The 14,470-nt window shown below is 42.0% G+C and overlaps 2 long non-coding RNA genes across 2 annotated transcripts; one reads left to right on the forward strand and one right to left on the reverse strand.

Annotated features, from left to right (window-relative positions):
* Positions 1-596: 596 nt before the first annotated feature.
* Positions 597-10,892, forward strand: LOC116780851. The gene is made up of 3 exons (XR_004354672.1): positions 597-610; positions 1,885-1,955; positions 10,878-10,892. It is a non-coding gene; the product is annotated as an uncharacterized LOC116780851 (long non-coding RNA).
* Positions 4,968-6,835, reverse strand: LOC116780850. Its single transcript, XR_004354671.1, has 3 exons — positions 6,699-6,835; positions 6,376-6,556; positions 4,968-5,111 (listed from the first exon to the last, which is right to left on the reverse strand). It is a non-coding gene; the product is annotated as an uncharacterized LOC116780850 (long non-coding RNA).
* Positions 10,893-14,470: the final 3,578 nt, after the last annotated feature.

Here is a 14,470-nt window from a genome sequence, read left to right on the forward strand (position 1 = left end):
TATAGAAGAGGACTGATTGTGTTCCTCTGTGTAGCTATACCATTTATCATAACAAGCTCTACAGGAACAGTGGGACCAGCAGCTAATACTGCCTCAAATCCAGATGAAGATCTTGGTGGACCTGTTTCAGTTTTGCATCAGCCAAACTGACCTAGCATTTCTGCACCAGCCAGAGTACTCTGGGTGAGATCCAAACACAACACGTGCATATTTAAAGATTGTTCTTCAGAATGCTGCTGAGTCAGTTGGTTGTACCTTAAAAATCACAGGCCTACCATGAGAAAGGGCAAACCTGGACCATCTTGTCTAAACTCTGGGTCCTGCTGTCACCAAGCCTACACTGCTAATATGTACTCACATCACCTAGGCAGAGAGGAAGACTAAGATGTGGGCAGGGTAATAAGGGGTTCTGAACAGGAGTGAATGCATGGACACGCTGCATCTTACACGGATTTTCTTGGCAAATAGATGCTGACAGCCTGGGCCCACACTTACTTTTGCAGAAATGTGTAACACCTGCTGCAATGGTGAAGACATTTCTGGTGGCTGTGTGTCGAGGCTCATGAATACACATTCTGTTGTATCTGCACAGGATCCAGAGTGCAGCTTGGTGAGGCATCTTCCTTGTGGGCTTGGGCTAGGTCACAGCTGAGTGTAACAAACTGGCAGAAGCTCTGGGCCTTATGTGTTGGAAATATAGTCAGGATGCTTCTGCTGCACCTCAGCAGATTAGAGGGGGAGGGAGGATTGGAATTTGCATGCTGTGTGAGACACCAGCCTGTTGTGCACAGGGAGGGGAGGGTAGAGTTGTGCTGTTCAAAACTTCTGTCAGGGAAACATGGGAAAGAGGGAAGGACTCTTGCATTAGGGGGGTTAGACTGCTGATGTTAAAAGATGGTGTGTGTATGACTCTTTGAGTCACCTTGTGCTTGACTTTTTGAGCTAAGCTGCTCACTGCATTGCAAACTCTGCTATTTTAGCCTGACCATAAAGAAGTATAATTTGATTAGTCTGTTTCTCCCTAAAGATGAATCAGTCTCACTTGCACACCCCCTACACAGGACTGCTTACAAGTCAAAATGTATGTAGCAATCAGTTAAGCAAAGGGAGTGCAAAGAGAAGGTCAGCAGCAAATCCTACTATCACTAAATTTACCTAAAAAGGACTATAACTTTACAGCATTTAGCATATTTTTTTTTAGTTGTTTCTACTGGTTGCAAATGTGAGAAAAAATATTCTGTGCAGTGTTGAGTGTAATCAATTATTGCTAAGCCAAAGCTTCTATTATTGGAAAAACAGAGGGAGGGTAAGGTCTGGAATTTTGTGCCAAAGCAAGGTGTCAATGCATATGAAATCCAGTGCCAAGCCCAGGACAGAAGCAGATCCTACTTTCCTAAACCTATAGTGTGGATTATTTCATCATTCCTAAGGTATGTATCTGCAGAAGAAGCAGGAAAGATACTACTTTGGAGGCATTTTTCATTAAAGGCTTTGATAGCTAGGATTAGACTCTGATTTGGTTATACATAAGGAATTAACCACCATCCTCTATAACTAGAACAATTTGAAAAAAATTTTCTGCAGACCCCTGGGACTGTGCTGGCAGCTGGAGAATGTTGTAGCAACTTAGCCTAGAAAACATGGAAGGAGGTGAGTCACCATAACCAAGTTAGCATCAGATAGGATGAGATAAATTTCCTCAGTTGTTCATGGTCAGAAGGAAATATCACTTGCAGCTGCTACACCTGGTAGACAAGTGCCAGTAAAGATTCTGGAGGAAGTTTAAGGCATGACCTGCAATATCAGTCTGATTATAGAGGTTTAGAAAGCAGCTGCATGAATATTTAAACTGATGGATTAACACAGTTTCTATGTATGTTTCAGAAACTGAATCAAGGCCCAGAGCTTGCAAGTGCTACTGGGAAAAGAAGGATTTCCATACCATTTTACCCCAGGTAATAAGACACAGCTGAGAAGTGTTTTGCAAAGCACTTGTTGCTGCCTTCCCAGGAAAATATGAAACCTAATCTATTGCTGTCATTTGGGGTGTACAGGACAGATATAAAGACAGAATACAAAGTAACCACATGACTTCCCATTTGCTATTCATTCGCCAAGACCCAGTGTTGGTTTGTACCTAGCAAAATAGGGAGAGTAACTTTCAGGAATGTTACAGGAAGAAGTACTTCCACAGTTGTGATTTAGCTCTATGCAGTTATCCTATTTGTTACTATCATAGCTAGAAAAGTGCTATAGGAATTCCCATGGCCACCAAAGAAAAGCATATCAGGTGAGAAATTCTAGCTTGTTTTATATATTCTTCTTCAGTAAGGATATTTAGTTATTTAAACATTCCAGTCTTCTGTGCTGGTGCAGCAGTTTCACAGTTCCCTTATGGGACCCACCTTTCTGCTTTAAATTACTCGCTGCAGGGAAGAGTGCTACATCACTCATGGGAAATGCCATCTGTGGCACCTGGTGAGCCAGGGGTTGCATGGAAGAAGAGCAAATGGATGGGGTGCCTGTTGTTACTGGCCAGATAAAGACAATGGTCCCAGGGCCTCTCTGTACCATCAGTTCAACCATGGTTCCAACTCCAACAAAATTCAGCTATGCAGTGTGGATGTGATCTCTGAATTTCCTGTGGCTTTACCTGTGAATATGAAATACCACATTGGAGAGAACAGAGGTGCAACTGCTTTATGTTTTTCTTCATGGTGTTATTGACTTAATGCAATCTTTCACATTCCACCAGTGAGCTCAGGAACAGACTTTGTAAGCACAAAGGGATCTCACTAAACTCAGGTTTGACATTCGTATGTAGCTGTGTAAAGCCCAATACCACTTCAGTAAGCAGTAAGGGGAACATTCTGCTTCTTTTAGTGTTCATTGTGCTCCATTTTTTCATTCCCAGAAGTGAAGCTGATTTCTGTAACAGTGCTGGAAACCACTTCTTTTCAGCAAATAGTTATCATCTTCATCTCTGGTCCACATTGTTTTTAGGATGTGGCTTCAGTGATATTTCTAAAAGAAAAGTTTTCTCCAATAGAGAAACATAACCTTTGGCAGCAATTTTCTGTAAGCTACTAATAGAGACTGCTGCTGACTGTTCACTTTGACTAGTAAGTGAAGTAATAATGCAAATTGTTTCTGTCATTAGAAGAATTAGTTTCAAAATCTGATAGAAAAAACCTCCTTTAATCCACTATCTGGAGCCACAACTCCTTGTTACACATCTACATAGTGACTGCCACAGCAGGCACATGACTTGGGTGTGCTTTTGTATAACAGATAGAAGTGAATGAAGACTACCTTCCCAAACAGGTCTTTAGAGTCTTGTGGATCCATGCATACACAGTGAGCATGAAGCTTATGGTTCTTTTACAGTGGTTAGACCTACGAGGACCACTTATGCCGCTACAACCTTATTCTTAATATCCAACAGGTCCAGAGCCACATATCGCATAAGCTGAAGCCAATTTCCTGTTGTAACTTGGAGGAACTGTCCTGCAGACCTAGTCTGAGTCCTACTCAAGGGCTTACATTTCTCTGCCTATCCTTTTACTCCTGTTATCTGCCCACAACACTGCATGTTTATCCAGTTGAGGTTAACCTCAGAAAGTAAAGTGTACAAACAATGCTAATGACAATTTTGGGAAGCAGTAAGGTCATGCAAATATAGTCATTTCTGATGGGACAAAAAGGTGTTTGTATCTTCTTTCTGCAACTTCCACTTCTAAAACTTATCTGCCAAGTAAATTCAATTGTCTTTTTCAAATCTAGAAAATGTAATGAAGTATGGAAAGCTTGTAGTGTAAGTGATTTAGGCTATATTCTGAAATAGGACTAAGAAATTCAGCTGGAATTGCTCATTGGAAACATTGTCCAAGAGCACTCACTCTCTGTGTGACTGTGTGACTTCTGCCTTCTCTGCTGATAGAAGTGTTTCCTGTATCTGCCCAGCAGAAGACTCCCTACTGTGGACCAGAGGGTGCTTCCCAACACTTAAAAATCCCAACTGGAGACATACTATATCATATTTGTAATTCAGGCAGGGCCTCCATTAGCATGGCCAACAACAGGGATTTCTTGAGTGCTCTGTTGACATCACACAGGGTGTGGTGCAAGGTTATTAAACTGCCTCTGCCACTTAGTTTTCATCTGACACATGCTTAATTGTGAGGATGTCCTTCCTCTTATTAGTGTTTGAATCAGTCCCACTGTTGATGAGAGATGTTGTCCAAATCATGTTATACAGTAAAAAGTATTTAAAGCCACAGCCATAATATTATGGTAGACACAAGTTCAGATGACATGTTGACATGTTGTCTCCTCACATTTCCCATCATTAGCCATGGATGGCACTGTCTTATTGCTGATGGGCAGAGATGCAGTAGTTGACATGAGACGGCGGCCTGGACACCACTGTGGAGAAAGGAGGGCTGCAGCATATCTATAAGTGAGAGAGGGACTTTATTCAATGTTCTCTGTCATCTCGTGCTATTTCTGTTAATTAAATGAAAGGAGATTGGTGATGAAGGTAGAATGGGAATGTGAAAAAGAAGGAAATGTGTGAAACGAGTGGCTTCTTGACCTTGTTTAATGGTTGGGGATGTTGTACACTAGTAACTGTTGATCAAAGGTGCAGTGTTCAGATGCCAAAGACTGAAATTAGAGTCTCGGGTCAAAAAAATGTTGATGTTCTTGCACGAGGAACAAATTTCATAAGCTGTGTGGCTTTGCTATATCATAAATAGCTATAGTCCTTCCTTTCAGCTTTTAGTCCATCAGGGCACCAAATTGCAGTAACAGTTTCAAATCAGGGAAGCTCCTCCTAACCTCTGCTCCCCGAAGCCTACTTGTGAGTGCCAGCTCCAAGGAGCCAGGTAAATAAAGCACCTTGGGGAGTGGTAATGGAATAATTAAGTGTTAAAATAACCAGACTGGAAAACATATTGATGGCATTCACCTTTGCAAAACATCTACACTGCTTTCTGTAGGGAGCAGAGGCAGTTTTAAATGGCAGCTGGAGGCAATGACAAATCCTCTTCATTACTCCCCATGATGCAGACAGGGTCCTGAGAGAGGAAGGCCCTGGTTCATCCACAGTCCTGGTAAACAAGGCACATGGAAAATAAGATAAACCATTCTTTCTAAAGCCAACCCATGTTCTGGTATGGGTTCCTGGAGAGCTCTGTACATCCTGTTCTGGCAGAGTCCCTTTACATTAATTCCAAGAGGGAGTGTAATTCTCCCTACAGCTTAGTAAGTGCTGTGTTCAGCTTTATCTAAGCTCTCTTTTAAAAGAAGCACTGTTAGAGGTTAGTGGGAAACGGTAAACAAAAAATAAGCATGCAGCAGCTAACGTAATTACATGTTTGGGGCAGAGAGGAGCAGGTGCTTTTCTGGATGATAGCCACAGTTCAAAGCCTTAGTCCATCTGTTTTGTTGGGAGACTGCTGGCAGCTGATCAACAAATCTGACCAATGCTGACAACTCTTATTTGGAGAGTAGCTGGCATGTGAGAGTGCATTTATGTTTGTAACTACAGTCAGGACAGCTAACAGGGTTAGGTACTCAATTGCAGCAACTTCTGCGTTTTTTATGTTTTGCTTTTTCTATTTTTTATTTTTACTTTAGTCCAGAATATTTTGGCAAAAATGGAAAGAGATAAACAGAAATTATATATGTGTATGTAAGTGTAGGTGTATGTGATTCTGGCTGGTGTGAACCTCTGCTTGGCTTGACACAGAAGAGTCTTTAACCAAGTTCTGCCATATCTCAGGTTAGCACTCTAGTCTCAACACTAAGTTTTGATGGATCATTTTTCCCGAGTATTTTTCACTAATCTAAAGCTGTGTAGCACTAAAAGGGGGGAGACCTGTCCTCTCCACCTTTGCTTTGCAGACTTTTGGGCTCACACTAGTACCTGGCATGTTCAGCCAGTTCAGCTCACTAATCCAGCAAGAACCTGTCACTTGGCTTTGAAGGCTTAGTCTGCAGCCCAATCAGCTTGCTTCTACAGCTTAGAGAAGGAATGAGAAGTGACAGGAGAGGGAAGGGCCAGAATGTCTTTTTTCAGCAGTAATGCTGGTTCAAAACAGCTAAACTGCTTCGTAAACCACACACATAAATAGTTTCAAACTCTGTAAAGGTTTGAGTTCAATATTTGTTTTAGCTAAAAACATTTCCGTAAGCTCTGGTAAAACTCTGTCTAGGTGCCAGTGGCCCTTAGCAGGAACTAAAACAGTTCTCTACCTGCTTATAGGGAAACAGCAGCTATCCCAAACCCAAAAACACTGGCAAATGTGAGCTGGGAGAGCCTGTACCCTGGGGAATGTTTAACCAGGAAGGCAAGCCCTGAGTACCAAGTACCTCTGCTCTGCTGTGGAGGAAAGGGCAGCATGGCAAATGCACCACTGTGGTATTGACATCTCCTGACTCAGGACCCTCTCTCTTCCATACTGGGTTACTCCAGTTAGCAAATGGAGGAATGACATCCATTGGTCTTTCCTTCTCTTCTCAAGCTCCCTGGGTACAGCTAATTCTGGTCCATCTGGTGATGATACAGCGTTAGTACTGAAGCAAGGAAGTTTGCTGTGCTCCTGCCTGTGCCACAGGATTCCTGTGGCACCGCTGAAGTCACAGAATCCATCCTTGACTCAGCCCTCTGGTGTGCAGGCAGATAATAGCCCTACCCTGCCTGTGAGGGTTGGGCCGCAGCTCAGCACAGGGAGTGTTTCTAAAACTGGTTCAAGTCTCAGTGCTGCAGGAGCTCTCATCCTTCAAGCAACCATTACTTTTGCTAAACTCCTGAGAGCTGTACCGGGTCTGATGTGATCCTGCAGCACTATGACCGATGTGGACCATACCACCTCGCCTCAACAGGACCTAGGCTTTACATGCTGCAACAAAACAAGCACTGGGAGGAGAGAGGCTAGCTGGAAATGAGGATGGAAAAGCACAGAACATGAAGAAGAAATATGGTATTACTCACCATTAAACATTTTTGAGCAAAACTCATCTGTGTGTCATCTGACCCCTTTCATCTCTTTCATTATACCCACTGGATATTTTTAGTCTATTGACGTTTGGACTTGTTGCTTTCCTTTCAGTTTGAAAAGAAGGGGAAAAAAATCCCTTATTTTACAGATATGCAGCAGCTGCTGCAAATGTTGCTTCCTAAACCAACATACTAAGCAAATTTATTTTAAATTCAAAGTTCTGTTACAAAGCAAGTCTCAGTTTTCCATTTCTTGCACACCAAATACCACTGGTGGTTTCAAGACCTGAATCTAGATCACTATGACTGAGAAAGCATTAAAAAAACAAGCCAACAAATCATACTGCTTCTGTAAGTGAATCAGAAAGCATTTTCCCTAGTATTTTAACAAATCCTATGAATTTAAAGGATTCTCTGTAATCCTGCATTTGAAGAACAGTCTTCATTGAATCTGTTCACTCTGCACCCTCAAAGCAGCAGAATTGCCATGCTGTGGCTGACACATGGCCCAGGTTGTTTGCAGGGGCCATTCTCCAGGGCAAGCCTTCCCAAGAAGGCACGTTTGCATTGACTTAGAAGACAGAAAATCAGCTTTATTGTCTGAAATGGAAAGGAAAAGAAACAAAAATTCCTCTGAGTGGAAAATTAAAGACAGGTGAGAAGGGCAAAACATGAGTGAGCAAATTTCCCAAAAGAAACAGTTCTTCCAGGTTTTTGGATAGGCATTTGTGTATTTGAACAACTGTTTTATTCTTATTTCCCCTCTCCCCCTTAAGTGTTTGAAGGTGTTTTCTTTAAACTGTTCCAAACTAACTCTAGTAGTTAAGTACAGGGAAAAACCAAAAGAACATGTGTAGTGCTAAGCAGAGGAGTCTTCCAACCAGTCTGTTTGAAGACTCTTCCCTGCACTTACAAGTATTTTTTGCCCTTGTAGGAAAAAAACCACTGAGTACCTTTGAGGACTGAACTGAGAAGTCTGAATGTTGAAGATTTTGTTGGAAGCAAAGATCTTCTCAGAGGAAATAATCTGTACTCACTTTCTTTCCTGATCTCATTTTCTTCTGCTAACATGGCCAGTAAGCCAGGCATTTTCACTGGTTAGGTATTAGTGATATTATTAGGGTAGGAGTGGGAGTGCAGTCCCATATTCTGAACCCTAGTTTCTGTAAAGTAACAGGAACCTGACTTTTTGATTCCCCAAGAAGAGCTGTTTTTGCAGTGTTACCACATGCAGCTCCCACTGGTAGCTATTGGAATTTGATGAGTTTCTGCCTTCCGACATCATCAACAACCAGGCATACAAAGCAGTGACCACCTCTGACCTCTTCCTGGCTGTAGCGGTTTGTTTATCAGTAGTGCTGAGAGAATAACATGCATGTCTGTCTGCAAGGATTCCTGTAAGGAGGCTGCTAGTAGCTGCCTGGAGCCTACAGACAGAGACAGACGTTGTCGCCCGACAATCTAGCAGATAAGACAGTTCAGTCTTGTCATCAAGGAGGAGTGGAAGGCAGTGTAAGGGACTTTCTGAGGGCATCCTCAGAGCTCTAATGTGGTCAGATATATGCCAGCTGAGTTTCTTGTAATTGCAATGGTCACATAAAAAAGAAGAGGAAGTGCAAGTGCATACAGAGAGAGAAACAACTGTGTGAACCCTTGTCCGCTGAGAGTCAGTTACAAGCAACAGGCACCTGGCAGTGGAAAGATGCTTCCAGACACCCCTTACACAAGTCCTACTTTAAGTTAATGCAGAACCAGAGCCAAGAGCGGCTTTAATGCTTGCTTTCTCATCATTAAATGTTAGAATAGAATTTGCTGCTGCTTCTATCCTAAAAGCCATCCACACTAAAACTGCAGGTGCTGCACTTTGGAATGAATCATAGCGTAAATATTGCCACAGTCACTGCTCGTCACAAACAGGTTTATTTCAAAATGACCATTGCAACATTCATCCTTTGTTTGGCTGTTTTACAATTCTTCCTCGATTCCTGTCAGCACACTTGCTGTTTGGAGGTGAGATGGTCTTGTTTTGTCCCCTGTCACTCTTGGAGGTACAATCTGTACAAGTCACCCAAGAAAGGAGGTGAGGGCTCTTTCACACAGTTATTTTTTTTCTCAATATATCCAGATATCTATTACATCCAATTTCCTGCACAACCTGCATGTGATGCATTCTGGTAAAATAAGGGGAGATGTCTGGTGCTGGGAGACACTGGAGTGCACTGCTTCACTGACTTAAGTCTCTGCCTGGGGACACGGCATTGCACAATCACCAACCTGCATAGCACAACTCTGACCCCCAAACTTCTCCCCTCACTGACCTCCTGTCAGTCTGCACAGGGGCTTCTGTAGAGATACAAAGAGTATTGCAACAGGAGGGGTACATCTCATTAGAGGACCTTCAGCCATCCCACTGTCCCTTTGCAACACCATGCCTTCAGGCTATCTGTCAGCCAGGGTAAGAATCCAGTAAACAAGAGCACAAATTGAAAAACAATGTTGTGACCTATTTAATGGAGAAAAGACTATGTGGACCCAAGCTACTGGCAAAACTTGTTTCATTGCTGTAGCTGCTAGCCAAGTAAGTCATGCGTGGACACATGCATTTGAAGTCACCATGCTAGTGGGGCTCCTGCTTTTCACATTTAAACCTCTCTGGAAATGCATGGTTGGACGGAAATGTATCTAGGCACATGCTACTTCTGCTACAGCAACAAGAGTCTGAGAGTTGTGTCATCTTTCAAAGGGAAAGCATAATGCCTTTCTTGGTCAAGCACTGAGTGCCACATTGATATGTTTTGAAGCTGGCTCCCTGCCAAGTCTCCAAACCTTACCACAAGAAGTCCCCTCCCAAAAAAAACCTCAGGGAGAAGAGGGAAAAAACAACCAAGAAAACCGAAAGAAGAGAGACAGCTAAAGCAATATATATAAATATATTTACACTTATATTACAGTTATATACAATTGAAATATATATACAATTTCACAAGAGAAAGGGAAGGGGGAAGGGAAAAGGAACAAAACCAAAATAAAATATATATATATCTCCTGATTAGTAGCCCAATATCTAGCAACTAAAAGAATTGGCAAAAAAAACTATCTTACTACTCTCCTTGGGACAACCAAGAGTCGCTCTGGAACGATCGCTGGCAACCTCCGCCTCCCAAGGTCGACAAGGCCCTACCAGGCCTCGCTCCCCAACACGACAGACTCAACAGCAGGGAACCTGCACCTCCAAGCCGCCGGAAGGAAAGAGAGAGCGAAGGCCTTCCCTCCTTCCTTCTTATAGCCCGGCTTACATAAAAATTGTAGGGAATACTGGGTAAATCTGGGCCCTTCCTTGGTTACAAACTGGTCACCAGGGAAGGCCTAGACCAAACTACCACACACATCCACCCATATTTGTGGTGCGTGAATTTAACCCTTTCTGACCAGACTCCATAATGAAGGCGGCTCTACAGAGAATGTCCTCCACACCATTTTCTGCCTCATGTTTTCAGTTACCTCCTCCGTGTAGATAGGTAGCTGGACAACAATTTGAGAGGAAGGAAAACAAAAGTTTTCAGGTACGTTTAGAGCATAGGAGATGACTTTTTAGTCAAAAGGAGAGGGGGATGTGGAAAAAAACAAACACATCTATTCCAGTCTGAGGAAACTCAGAAGAAATCAAGTTATTCCAGTGACAAAAGAAAACTCTACAGAGACTGTAGGACAAGCAAGCATACAAAGCACATTTTTCACTGTCTTCAGAACTGGGATGGCTGGACGTTCCTGCCAGTGGCACCTACAGATATGGGAAAGTGTTCTATTTTTAAAATGTGTATTAAATAATGGATTTTTCATGCAATATGCTGACCTTTAGTGATGATTCTTTCAGAATCTGTCAGACTACAGTAAAGACACAGAGGTAGCTGTGGGATCTTCTGCAAGCAAATGAGAAAACCAGCTGTGGAGACAGGAGGCCAACATGGATGGCAGAAAAAGTAGTGGAAGGGCAGAACCAATGAATTTTCATTATTGTTGGAACTCTGTTTTGTCTTCTGTTCATTCTTTCCTCTCCATAGCTCTTCCCATCCCCACTGAGCAAAAGAGAGCTGCGCCAGTCTGGAGCTGTAGGTGCTCAAATGGGGGAACACTGCAGTGCAGATGCCAAGCACATTTTGTGGCAGCTCTGGTCTCCCTGGTTTTTCTCCAGCAGAGGCTCTGGTTTGGTTTTCTTCTCTCCTATCAAACTGCTGCCTTCCAGGCAAGTTGGAGACTTCTCCCTTTCACACCTGACTTGCAATGGCCAATGTCCTCAAAAGATATAGGAGGAAAACAGACACATGGATGATGTGATGCCCTAGGTGTCATATTCCTCAGGGAAGAAAAACAAAGAGAAGATACTGATAGTCTGACAAAGGAGTGGGACAGGGCAAGTGTAAATCTCACCATTTATTTTGCATTACCTACCTAGCAAAACTCTTACTTCCACACTTTCATCTCAGCCTACGAAAGGATGCACAATAACATTGTATGTGCTTCACTATGATTCATGTGAAACTTGAGTATTTTCCAATTTCCATAACAGGAATATGGAAAAAACTAGTTCTGCTGAATTTCTGCTCACACTCCCTGTTTATTAAAAGTCCCTGCTTTGTGGCACACTCAGCAATTTAGTGAGAAAACACTGGGGTTAACTTCAAAAACCTGTTTGAGAAATGTGAGGTAACCCTGGTGGTTCCCAGAACCAGTGGGAGGGAGGAACAAAGTGGAAACACAGAGGAAAACAACAGGCAACAGGCACATGAATTATGCAGATACACAACTGCAAGTACATAACTGAAGGAAAGGATAAGGTTGTCCAGAGACTTGAGGATAAAACTGTTCCTGTATGATATATCTCACCTGCTTAGCATTCATAGAGCCACAGCCCGACTATCTGCAGTCTTATCAGAAAAAAAACCAAACCCACTGCACTCTGCAGCTGAGTTTCCGTGAATGTACCTTTGCTCTAGTATGTGAGAACAAGTAACCAGCATCCTCTTGAATTCCTCTGCTTGAGGAGGAGAACAGCAACAAGTCAGACAAGACCTCATTGGGTCATAGACTGTTTTTTTCTCCTCTGAGCCTGTAGCGAATTCAAGATGCAGAAACTACATCTGAGTGAATGAATTACAAAGCCAGCTGATGAATTCTTTTTGTCTTTTGAGTGTTTTGCATAAAACAAATGGTTCAGGGCCTTTTCAAAGAACGTACTAACAATTTATCTTAAAAAAAGGGGGAAAAAAAAGTCAGCTTGAGAACTGGCTTTTATCTTCTGCCCCTAAAGTTTAGGCAGTGCTGCAGTGACACATATGCTGATTTGTCAGCCCAAGGAATTTGTCTCCGCAACCAGGCTTTAGCTAGGAAAATATGTAGAAAATAGTCCTGACAGCTGTGTGAGGGTTTTATGGAGACGCTAGTCCTGAATTATTTTCAGGACTGATCCCCTACTCTCTCACAGGACTTAATTAACAAAGCATCATTAGTTAACGCTGGTGGAAGAGGAAGGTATTCAATCAATGCAAAGCATTACCTTTTCTAGTGATACCATTACAATGAGGTATTTTATTATCTCCTTTTTATTTTGTTTTGATTATCTTCAATCAAGATCCAGCTGAAAACATACAATGTGCATTAACACAATATCTAGGGTGGCTGCTGACATCTGCTTTTCTCGAAAGCTAGTGATAAGGTAATGACACTTCATGAAATCAAATTTTATAGATTGAATGGTCGTGCTGGAAAAGCTTGTGGACAGGAAAGAGGAAGATTATTTCTGCTCCTTTTTGCTTTGAAGAATTTGAGGCATAAAAGTGCATTATAAAGGCCTATGAACTGACTTGATGGGTGGAAAAGTTAGGGAAAATGTTAAAAAATCCCATATATTCTGCTTAAGCCAACTGTCAGTCGCTTCCGGCAACTCTGTCTTTGTCTTCATTTTCACTCTGCATGAGGAACCATCAGCACACAACCTTTGTCATATGAGAAAAGGTTAAGAGAAAGACCACTGGCAGCAGAGGAGACTGTGGCTGAGGAAATGGACTTCCACCTCAATGAGGTTACCATGGGAGGAACAAACAACCTTGGTGGCACTGGATTTGACAAGATCATCAGCAAGGCACAAAATTTGCCCCAAGTCCAGGTTAAAAGGGCATGTTACAGCCAGAACTAAAACATGCAGAGATCCATGCTAGCCATTCTGCTATCATTTAAAAACATGTTTGTATCAATTCCAGTTTGCAAAGCTGATATGAAAAGCCAGACAGTTATCTGAGTCAGAATTTTCTAAACTGATTTAACGTTTCCAGTCCCCTTCAGACAAGCAAGGCAACCAAAGACCTGAATACTGGGCAATCAGCAATGTTTTACATGTAGTTTTTAACTGTAGCCAAATACAGAAAGAAGTATGGGCCAGTCCCAGCTGGATTTTGCCACTTCTGCTTGGCTTGTCTTTCAGTGAGAAGTAAAGAAGAGGAGGAGAAAACAAATTTCTCTATGGTATTGGGAATCTTACAAGCCAGCTCAACCAAGTCTAATCCAGTATTTGATTAGAGAATTCTGTAGTTTTAGTTTTAACTTCTGCTTCAAGGGGAGAAATTTTTAATACTATTATGAAGGACCATTTTAAATTAAACGATCATAGTATACTAAATGCAGAACATCACTAAAGTATATTTTTCCATTAATAATTTACTATTCTTTCTAGGCATTTTGATTTAAAATCTGTGAATGGTTTAGGACAGTACAAATTCAGTCCATCAAAGAACAGATGAAACAATGTGTGTGAACTTATATTTGAGTTATGGATATATTATTTCATGAAACAATTCCTGGTAACACAAAAAACCCCCACACTACAAAGCCAATTCCAAAAATACTCTTCTTCCAGGAAAAACGAATAATTATAAAAAATATTTTAATATTTACATTGATATTTGCCACTGTACATATAGTCAAAATAGTCACAAAATAAGGTCTTATAGGTAAACCCTAGACTTCTAGTGTGTTGATTGTTTTGTACGTTTCTTCCTTTCTTCCTCCTTTTCTGTCTTTCTCTCTGTCTTCATCATAGTATTTGGAGATTAACATTTTGCGGACAGACTGTGAATGTACCTAGTTCCAGATCCAAGTATTAGGACTGAGGGCCTCTGAAAATTTGCATTGAAACATGCAGCAAGGAAAGCCTCTATCAGCAGACATGGTAGCTAGAGCAGACTGTGCTCACCCTGGCAAACTAATTCTCCTAGTGCATTCTCCTGACACATCTGCCAGCAGCTCCCCACCCCACCTCCACCCCAGAGGGGCTTCCCTAGCTTTTGCCAATTAAAGAGAACTTAAACATAGCCTCTGTTTTGAAGAGTTTTGAACAGTTGAACACAAAATCCTTTAAAAAAAGTCAGCTGGGGGAGAGGAAGCAGCCAGTGCTATGTTTGAATTGCAGTATGT

The sequence above is a fragment of the Chiroxiphia lanceolata genome, chromosome Z, assembly GCF_009829145.1.
Source record: "Chiroxiphia lanceolata isolate bChiLan1 chromosome Z, bChiLan1.pri, whole genome shotgun sequence".
In the NCBI taxonomy this organism is placed as follows: domain Eukaryota; kingdom Metazoa; phylum Chordata; class Aves; order Passeriformes; family Pipridae; genus Chiroxiphia; species Chiroxiphia lanceolata.